This window comes from Muscardinus avellanarius (assembly GCF_963383645.1).
Source record: "Muscardinus avellanarius genome assembly, chromosome: 7".
Taxonomy (NCBI): Eukaryota; Metazoa; Chordata; class Mammalia; order Rodentia; family Gliridae; genus Muscardinus; species Muscardinus avellanarius.
In genome coordinates, this window is record NC_137793.1 from 114,878,116 (window position 1) to 114,888,695 (window position 10,580).

Here is a 10,580-nt window from a genome sequence, read left to right on the forward strand (position 1 = left end):
TTAGGAGGTAGAATCTTTTCCTATAGGCAATGGGGAAATGTTGCTGGGCTTGGGACTGCACATCTGTAACCCCAATACTTGGGAGGCTGAGACAAGAGGATCACAGGTTTCAGGATGGCCTCAGCAACTCAGTAGTGAGACCTTCAGCAACTGGGTGAGACCCTATTTCAAAAATAAAGAATAAGAAATAGGGCTGGGGGTGTCACTCAGAGGTTGAATGCCCCTGGGTTCTAGCCACAGTATCACACAGACTAAAAAGAAGTTGCTTGTTGAAAGAATTTGCTAATACCCTGTCCCTGGAGGCTGTGGAGTGTGACTGTTTGGCACAGTTCTGAGTGAGGAAGCCAACCCGGCTCCCCAACAATAGGGCATGTGTTCAGGAAATTTCCCATTGAAGCTCATTTCCAACTGGCTTTGTATAGTCAGTGCTCTGGGACGTCGAAGTCCCTGGAAATCAGGGCCATTGACACTGTTATTTCCTCCATTATGGTCTAAGTCCCATTAGGTTGCTGTGACCGTTGGTGACAGCCTTGAAGGAGAAAGCTGGCCAGAGTCAGCCTCAGACACAGGGGGAGGAGGCCGGGCTCCTAGCACTTGACTTGTAGCTGGGGGACCTTGCCTGCAGCCCCATCTTCTCTTTCCAGCTTCTCAGGGTTAGACGTTGACTTTCCTGCTGACATGGAATGACCAGCGTAAAGCCGGAGGAGTGGTGTGAAGGTTTTTAGAGAGCTAGCTCATCTGCGAAGCTTGCCCAGCAGTGGCCCAGATATTTGCAAAATTATCCGGGAAGGACAGCTTCTTTCTCTCTACTAGTTTCGTCTGACTGGCTTTCCATTACTGGTCACCAGTCACCACGAATCTAGCAGCTCCCAATATGAAACCCATTACTTTACAGTTCCATAGGTCAGAAGTCTGACTCAGGTCTCCTTGGCTGAGATCAAGGTGCCACGGGGCTGCGCTCCTTCCTGGAGGCTGTAGGGAGGGACCCGTCACCGAGCTCTATTATTGGCAGAATTGAGCCGTCACAGTGAGAGACTGCTTTATTGCTTGCTGTCAGCTGGTCTCTTCCCCGCATTCTGAGACTACCCACCATCCCTGTCTTGTGGCTCCTTCCTTCATCTTGAAGCTGGCTCCAGTGAGGAGAGTCGTCCTCACGCCTCAATCTCTCCCCTTTTATATTCTGTCTCATTTCTCTCCAATCCAGTCAGGAGAGGGTTTCTGCTACGTAGACACATTTTTATTGATGCATCGCAATGACATATCGTGGTGAGGTTCCATATGTTAAAACACACGTACACGCAGATTTTTCTGTATTCCCCTCCACATTCTTCCCTCTTTCCTCTTCCTCACTCCCACCGGAGTCAATGAGATCTGTGGAAATACTTTCACATATTTCCGTAGTATTGGCTGGACCGCTTCTTTTCCCAGCCCTCCCTCATCCCTCTTTGACTCTCACGCCTAGCTCAGCTACTCTACAGATCTGTGTTTGTACTAAAGTACCTCAGGCTCTCATTTTCTCCCTAGGTTCCATAAACGAGACAAAACATACAACCCTTGACCTTCTGATTACTTAGCATATTATTCTCCACTTCTGCCTATTTTCTTGCAGGTGACTTAACTCAGTTCCTAACCCAGGGGCATTTTACTTGTGAGCTACAGCCCCAGCCCTATTTTTTTAAATTGAAAAATCACAGGCATTAGAGTTTGGGTATCTCTAGGGTTCTATTTTCTGCAGCTACCTGTGAAAAGAAATGAGGGTTAATTTTGATTCAATGAATATCTGTCCAATGTCTATTACATACTATTTTGTGAGGCTTTGGACATTCTCTCCTATCTCACCTGTGAGCTGAGAGCTGATGAGGTACACACAGAAGAGATTTACTGACTGTTTTCCTGAATCACACCTTGTCCAGGGAGAGGAAGCGGGAAGGGACGCGGCACCAGAGATCCACTTCAGTTTTCACAGGTCAGGGGTCAAGTGTGAAAGGAGAAATGTGCCAGTGCTCCTGTGGGTGTTATTTTTAAAATCACAAAGAACCAATTCAGGTCAGAATTCATAAGGGCTTTTGATGTGTGCTGGGTTTTGTTCTACCAAAGCTTAACAATTTAGTTTAGGAGACGTGGGACTTCAAGGAGTTGGAAAACAATTTAGAGTGACATTTTGTATGATTAAAGCAAAAGTCATGCTTCAGGTCACAGGGAGCTTGAGACAGTTATACCCTGTGTGAGCCAGAGAGACAGCCATGTCCCTTCCCTCCTGTCATGGTGTGACCTCGCTCTACTCTCTGTTATCTTTTTTCCTTCAAAAAAGGAAATTTACAAGTTAGATCAAATTGCTAATGTTCAAAGCCCTGATGACATCAAATGCTGGCCAGGGTGTGGAGCAACAGGAACTCCCAATCATGGCCAGTGGGGATACAAAAAGGTCTGTCCATGTGGAATAGTCGGGCAGTTCCTTATAAAACTAAACTTACCATACCATTCAGCTCCTTGATATTTACTCACAAAAATTAAAAAGTTATGCCCACACAGAAACCTAAATGCAGATGTTTATAGCAGCTTTATTCAAATTGAAAACTTGGGAGCAAGCAATAGGTGAGTGGACAGATGCACCAGGGTATGTCCAGAAATTGACTGTTATTCAGGGCGGTAAGGGAATGACATCTCGAGCCACAGAGGAAAGTTAAATACTTATCGCTAGGTGAGCGACGACAGTGTGAAAACGGTACGTCCTGTACGATTGCCACCACAAGGCCTTCTGGAAAAGCAAGACTTGGAGACAGTGCAGTGATCAGTGCTTGCCAAGGGATCCTGGGGAGGAAGACACATGGTGGGAACAGGTGGAGAACAGAAGGTATTTAAGGCCCTGGAACTACTCTGTGGGATCCTGCAGTGGTGGGTATATGTCACTGTCTACTCATCCACACCCATCAAATGCGCAGCACCCAGAGTGAGCCCTAGTGCACACTGTGGACCTTGAGTGAGGATGGTGTGTCGACGTGGATTCATCAGATGTGACCAATGCACCACTCTGGTGGAGGGAGCGGGGGAAGGGCACACGAAGGCCCAGCGCTTTCTCAACTGTGCTCAAATCTAAAACTGGTCTAGGCAACAAAGGCTACTTTTAAATGCTATTTCTACTTTTTTTGGTACTGGGATTGAACCCAGGGGCATTCTACCTCTGAGCTTTACCCCCAATCCTATTTTGTTTTTTATTTTGAAACAGGATCTCATTAAGTTGCAGAGGGCCTTGCTAAGTTGTTGAGGCTGGCTGTGAGCCTGCCATCCTCCTGTCTCAGCCCCCCAAGTACTGGGGTTATAGGATTTTACACCACACCTGGTAAATCTGTCTTTTAACAAAAAATTCAGGAACTATGAGAGTAAGTAACATGTCCCAGTGTCCAGATTCCTCTCCTCTCCTCTCTCCTCTCTCCTCCTCTCCTCTCTTCTCTCCTCTCTTCTCTTCTCTCTTCTCTTCTCTCTTCTCTCTTCTCTCTTCTCTCTTCTCCTCTCCTCTCCTCTCCTCTCCTCTCCTCTCCTCTCCTCTCCTCTCCTCTCTCCTCTCTCCTCTCCTCTCTCCTCTCTCCTCTCCTCTCCTCTCTCCTCTCTCCTCTCCTCTCCTCTCCTCTCCTCTCCTCTCCTCTCCTCTCCTCTCCTCTCCTCTCCTCTCTTCTCCTCTCCTCTTCTCTATCTTCTCTCCTCCCTTTCTCTCCTCCTCTTCCTCTTCCTCCTCCTTTTTCCCTCTTCTTCTTTTGTGGTACTGGGGATTGATCCCAGGGGCATTCCACCTCTGAGCTGCAGCCCCAGCCCTCCTGCCTTCCAGTCCTGCAGCCTTTTTTACTTTTTATTTTGCAGCAGGATCTCACTAAGTAGCTGAGAATCTTGCTAAATTGCTGAGGCTGGCCTCCTGTCTCAGCCTCCCAAGCACTAGGATTATAGGTGTGCACCACCTCACCCTTTTGTATACCAGTGAGTGGGCTAGATCCTTCAGTTGAAGATTGTCTCACTGAGGTTAGAACCTGCCCTCTTTTTACATATGAGGGAACTGCCAAAACTACAGTAAGAACTATGTAAGAACAGGATAGTTTTCATATCTCTTTTCCCTTCAAGTAGCCAAGATTAGTGTCAAATTCTTTTGCATTTTAAAATTAAAATAATGTCTTGAAAGCTGGGCGTGATGGTGCACGCTTGTAATCCCAGCATTCGGGAGGCGGAGACAGGAGGATCGCAGTTTCGCAGCCAGCCTCAGCTACTTAGTGAGGCCTCCGCAACTTAGTGAGGCCTTGTTTCAAAATAAAGAATAAAATATAGGGCTGGGGGTGTAGCTTGGAAGCAGAATGCCCCTTAGGAACCCCCCCCCCCACACACACCCGCACACACAATAATGTCTTGAAATGTTAAAGAAAAACGAAAACAGCAGAATGAACTATAATTCTAGCAGTTTAAACAACACTTTGGGAATATCTTTTTCCTTATGGGCACATATCTTCCTAGAATTTATGATTAGCAATAAGACATTTTGCATTGGGAATTTAAACTTCAGCATCGTAATCATCTTCTGTGTTCCCGTTGAGTGCTTAAGTATTTTAGTTGCTGCATGGTAAATGATTTCCCTAATGAACAGTTAGGTTGTTTCCAGTGTTTAATTGTTGTGTGCTAATAGTGTTTTGTTGCTCTTAAATTATTTCCTTGGAATAAATTCTCAAGTGTCCTATTCTGGAACAGAGAGGCTGTAAACATTTTTATGGGCCTCACCACCCAGCCACAGATAACTAGGCCAAAAAGATTCTATGAATCTACATGACACACGAGTGCCTCTAAAGTTAGACTTTTTTTTTAAGGTTGTTTTTCCTTTCAGCAAAATGATGGGTTAGAATCCCTGAAACAATCTTCAAGCTAAAGCAAACACTAACGCTGAATAAAATACCAAAATGATCAACTTACATGAATTACTGAGTTGACAAAACAAAAGGAAACTAGGATCTTCAGATTGAATCAGAGCAACTATTCTGGTGGCTGCTGAAGTGGCCTGCACCCTGGCTGGTCTGTTGGACACGCAAGGCAGACACGGACCGAGGTTCCAGCCCTCCCTGCGTGCCACCTTAGGGGAGCACCACGCTGTGGTCCCAGAGTCCCATTATAAATGGTGACGTGAAGGGTGATCACTAAGTCCAAGTGGTGTCTGCTGGAGTTCCCCATTGTAAAGGCACCTTTCTGTTTGTACCAACAACTTATCTGTAGGACAACACCTGGAGACGGTAGGATGCCTGGCTCCTTAGCCATCTCTACCTGATGCCCAGTGCCTGGACACCAGCCTGACTTGATGATCACAGCGCTGGTTTGGAAATGATTCTGCAGTTCTGCCATTTCAAGATTTACTTTTTGATATTCTTCAAATATCAAGAGCTTCTTGTTTCTTCTCCTTCTTTGGGCTTATGGATTCTTTTTTTAAAAAAATAATCCATTACTCAGTATTTTTTCTGATGCTTCAATTGTGCCCAATATGGCCAGCAAGGATTACTGTACTCTTCTGATATATTCAGGAAGTTTTAGTGTGCTTGCTTACTTCTGGCACAGCAAGAAAACCTAGGCTTACCCTGTACTCTGACACAGATGGGAACCACTGGTTCCCCCAAAGAGACCTTCTTGTAGAGGAAAATGGAATTTGGAAACCAGTTTCTGGGTAGTAGGTGTGCTCATTTCTGCTACGGAATGAAGGCCTTCAGTGGACTGTGCTGGACTTAGTTACAGTACTGCTGCGTGGGTGCCTGTTCATGTGCAAAGTCCATAGTTATTCCTTCACAGTGAGAATCTCAGTACCTGACAACATCAGTATATCTATTCCTGGATTCGGTCCTTTAATACACAAACATAGTTTTAGGAATAGTGCATCGATAGCATTACCAACAAGATCCTACAGTTTAAGGTGTGCTTTCATCTCCAGAATACGCCACGGAGTGTGCTCCGAGTCCTGCCTCCACTGGTGTCTGGACTATTCTCTTCTCTGTGTTTATGTTATTGCCTTGATAAACTGGAAGGCTCAATTATTTCTAGTTGCATTCAGTTTTCAGGGTTCCCTTTATTTCTTGTCTTTTTGACACCCTTCTTTTGATTATTTTTTTTTATAAGAAAGAGCAGATGCACACATATGTATCTTATTTCCCCTCATACTACAGGTAGCTTATGACATACTTTTTGGCCCTTTGATTAAAAAAATGTAACGATGTAACTAAGCATCACTTCACTGTACAGCTGTACCATATTCCTTCAATGGTTTTGTCTGTTTAGGTTTCCCAATATCTTGCTATTAAAAGTCACACCACATAAATGCCTTATGCACTTGTGTGTGTGTGTGTGTAGTGCTGGAGGTTGAACCCAGGAGCATTTGCCTCTGAGCCACACCCCCAGCCCTTTTTAATGGTTTTGTTTTATTTTGAAACAGAGTCTCAGGAGTTTGCTGAGAGTCTTGTATAAGATCCTCCTGTCTCAGGATCCCAGCGCGGGGCACCACACCTGGCTGACACCTCCCTTTTTGACAGTTGTCCTCAGATGACCTCTGCTCCTCCTCTTCCATCTTCCTGCCGCATAATTTTTATTTTTAGCTTTGTCAGGATTTTCTCTGGTTCTGTTAAGTCACTAGAAACCGTGTAGATTAGTTTAAACGTCCTTGGAATGTTTATATTGACATTTCAACAAAAGCTACTTATTTGGAATCAGTGTGTCCTAACACAGGAAGGGTTGCTTCATGTTCTTAAAAGACATAAACAAATAACAACAGTTCTGAAATTGATTAGCCATGAAAATTTCACATACTACCGTGTTGGAATTGGCAAAAATAGAGCCAACTTTCTTTTAGGGACCCATCAGTCAGCAAAACAAATCTCACGGCAAGTTTTTCTCACCTTGACCTTTCACATGGTTATGTGCAAAAGGGAAAATGAATGTCCTAGCTAGCACAAAATGCTGTAAAATAATAGCAGTATTATTTTAGGCAGAAAATAATAGACAACTTCTCACATTTCTGCCTCAGTAGGTGGGAGGTTGAAAGAATATTATTCTCGTAAAAAATATTTTCTGAGCTTTTATCAGCAGGACTATTTACTTTGGAGGAGAGCCAGTGCTTATAGAAATATTAGCCTCAGCAACTTAGTGAGACCATGCTCCACAATAAAAAATAGTGCTGGGGATGAAGCTCAGAGATAGAACACCACTGGGTCCAATCCTTAGTATTCAAAAAAAAAAAAAAAGGAAAAAAAGAAATAGTAATATATATGGTGGCCTCCTACCTTACAAAGACTGAATTTTTTTGTGTGTGTGGTACTGGGGTTTCTGGAAGCCCTTCTACCTCTGGGCTACACTCCCAAACCTGTTTTATATTACTTTTATTTGGAATAGGGTCTCTTAAACCAGCGTGGCTGGCTTTGAACCTGCACGATCCTCCTGTCTCCGCCTCCCAAGAGCAGGGATTACAAGCGTGCGCCACCACGCCCGGCCTCAAAGACTGAATTTAAATTCTCTGCAAACACAGAAATATTTATGCTGGTTAGAATGTCTGCTAGTTGGTAGGCCAGCTATTTTCTCTAGAGCTGTGCTGCTGGTATTTATAAATGCATAATTTATGGAGAACAGGTAAATGCCGTGCATTTACATCTAGAATGTTCCTGACAGATTGCTATTAAAGTCACAGACGACCTTGTGCATATGTATTCACAGTACTGTATGTATTGTATGCATATATCCACAATCAAGTTTACTGGGAAAACGTTGCTAGGCAGATGGGAAGCACGTTCCTACACTTTTCAGAGTCCTTCCCAGGCTGCCATGGCCCAGGCTCTTGAGGAAGGACGCTCTGTTATATGCACCTCCAGGCTTACGGGATCATCGTGGTGTTTTTCACTGAGCAACTCTGGGCGGTCGTGTTCCACGGAATAGTTCCAGAAGCCATTGCTACTGGTGCCATGAATACGAGTGGGGATTCTGACAGGTCTTGGGTCACACTCCTCGGGGATGCCCAGTGGGCTGTAACTCACTTTCCAGAAGTCAGTTCATCCTCTGGGGAGCTCTGCTGCCTTACGGCTCGTGGGCGCTCTCGAGCACCTGTTTTCAATCAGTGGGGCCCGCCACCATAGCCTAGACACTTCCCACCACCCCAACCACTAGATGAGGCATTGCTGAGAGTGACCACGCCTGTCCCAGAGCCCTGGCAGCTTCTCGGGTACCTTCTGACACCCAAGGGCCAGTCGCCTCTGAGTGGCTGAGTCTAAAGGGAGCGTTTCTAATGGCAACCGGAGGTGCTGTACTTTCATTTCTCTCTCTCTCTCCCTCTTCCCTCTCCCTCTCCCCTCTCCCCTCTCCCCTCTCCCCTCTTCTGTCTCTCTCTCTCTCTCTCTTCTCTCTCTCTCTCTCTCTCTCTCTCTCTCTCTGTGTGTGTGTGTGTGTGTGTGTGTGTGTGTGTGTGTGTGTTGTGTGTGTTGCTGGAGATTGAACTCAGGGGCATTCTACCCCTGAGCTACACCTCCAGCCTCCACCCCTTTTTGAAACAAACAAACAAACAATCAAAAAAGCCTCACTATATTGCTGAGGCTGGTCTGGAACCTACAATCCTCCTGTCTCAGTCTTCCAAGTACTGGGATTACAATCGCATGTCACCATGCCCGGCTTTTGCTTTTATCTTTAAACTAAGGCATTAGGATATAAAAACATTCCTATCCCGCAGACAGCACACTAGTTCACACATCAGGAGCCTGGGTTTCAAAGGAAGCCATAGATACCTAGTGTGAAGTCACACAGCCAGGTCGGGCGACGCTGGTTTTGGTGGTTTGCAGATGTGTGTGCCTACAAAGATGAGGTGTTTCTTCTATTTCATTCCGTTTCCCAGAAATTCAGCAAAACAGAGATCCAGATCTATTGCACAAAAAACCCAAATCATTGTACGCTGATTAGATTTTTCTGGATCTTTTTTGGGGGGTGGTTAATGACTCACTCCTGAGCACTCTGCAGATCCCCATGTCTCCCAAGCAGTTTAGAAACAGCTAGGACACCCTCATAGCTGAGAAGGGGTGTCACTTCCCAGAGTCCAACCAGGCTCTCTTAATTAAGACAAGCATTTCACTCCTTAGAGTCGTAGATAAAGACTCTCCCAGGCCGAGTACCTCTGGCCAGACTCACTGGAGGCATCGTTTTGTGAGATGAGGCGATAAAGCCAGCTTCTTGTAAAGGTATTGTTCATCTCTTCCTCTCCTCCTATCTATTAGGATCAGAGACAAGCCTTGCTGGCTTGGTGACACTGCCCTCTGTGTTCCTGTAACTTTCCCCAGGGAAGGACTTGCGGGTTTTTTAGACTCTGTTTTCTCTCCAAAATCAACATTGTTCGACAACGCAAAGGAACCTCTGAACATCAGAGGCCCAGGGAACCCACGCCCAGCAACTAGGAAGTTCTGTTTTAAACGTCCGCCCAACACCCCCTCCCACGGTCCTCTTTCTGGACCATGCACGCACGCTATTCTGCCTGACTTCTCATTTTATCTGCTTTGCATGAGCCTTAGGTTTGCAGCCTGCGGCACTGGCAGAGGTGCAAGGCTGCAGCTGACACCTGCCACCCATCTCACATCTGTGGGCTAGGTGCGCGGATGCACAGGCAGGCTGTGTTGGGGTGACTGGCGCAGGCAGGCTGCCCACTCTTTTATTTAGGTGGCCTCCCCATGAAAGAGGTTGGCTTTCTGCTTTGGTATCAGCACTGTCTAGTTTGGTACACAGTTTATAACCTCCCAGAATTAGTTGGGTAGGCTCAAGTTACTCGCGCGTGCGCACGCGCGAATGTGTGTGTGCTACTAAGCATTAAAACCAGGGATGTTCTGCCTCTGAGCCATACCTTCCATTCCTATTTTATTTATTATTTTGAAATAGGGCCTCCATAAGTTGCTGAAGCTGGCCTGCACCCCGCGATCCTTCCGTCTCAGCCTCCCAATTCCTGGGATTACAGGTGTATACTGCCATTCACTGCTAAAATTTGAAGATACATCAAAGAGTGTTTAAATTGGTGCTCTACCTCACTGGGGAAACCCACTACCTTTGCGCCTAGCACTCTCTCGGAGCTGACTTATCTGGTGTGGGAGTCTCGTCATTTTCAGCGTGGCTGTGCACCCTGAGAGAGGTGTTCCCTCTGCTCTGTGGGCTGACCACGCACCTCGGTGAGGGACTTGGGGCGACCTCATCAGCCCCGAGCTAGCTCCTCAGGCTCCACGCTGAGTTTGGTGTTAGGACATACAGGCATTGGCAGCTGTTCCCAAATGCATTTCTTTCTCTATACAGTGATAAATAAAGGTCAAAAGAATAGTGTGCGCCCTGTCTCGCGAGGACGCCTTGTATCCTGAGACCCATGGTTAGGACGCACGAACAGACGTTTATCCGTGCCTCATGTGACTTCATTTACTTCTTTAATCAACAAACACTTTTGATCATTTACCAGGCTGGATCAGAGGCTGGGGATTCCACAGGTAAAGTGAGACACCCTCTGAGAAGACATCATCATGATTTCCAAAATTATCCCCATAATTCAGCAAAACCGGGGGCAATAGTAA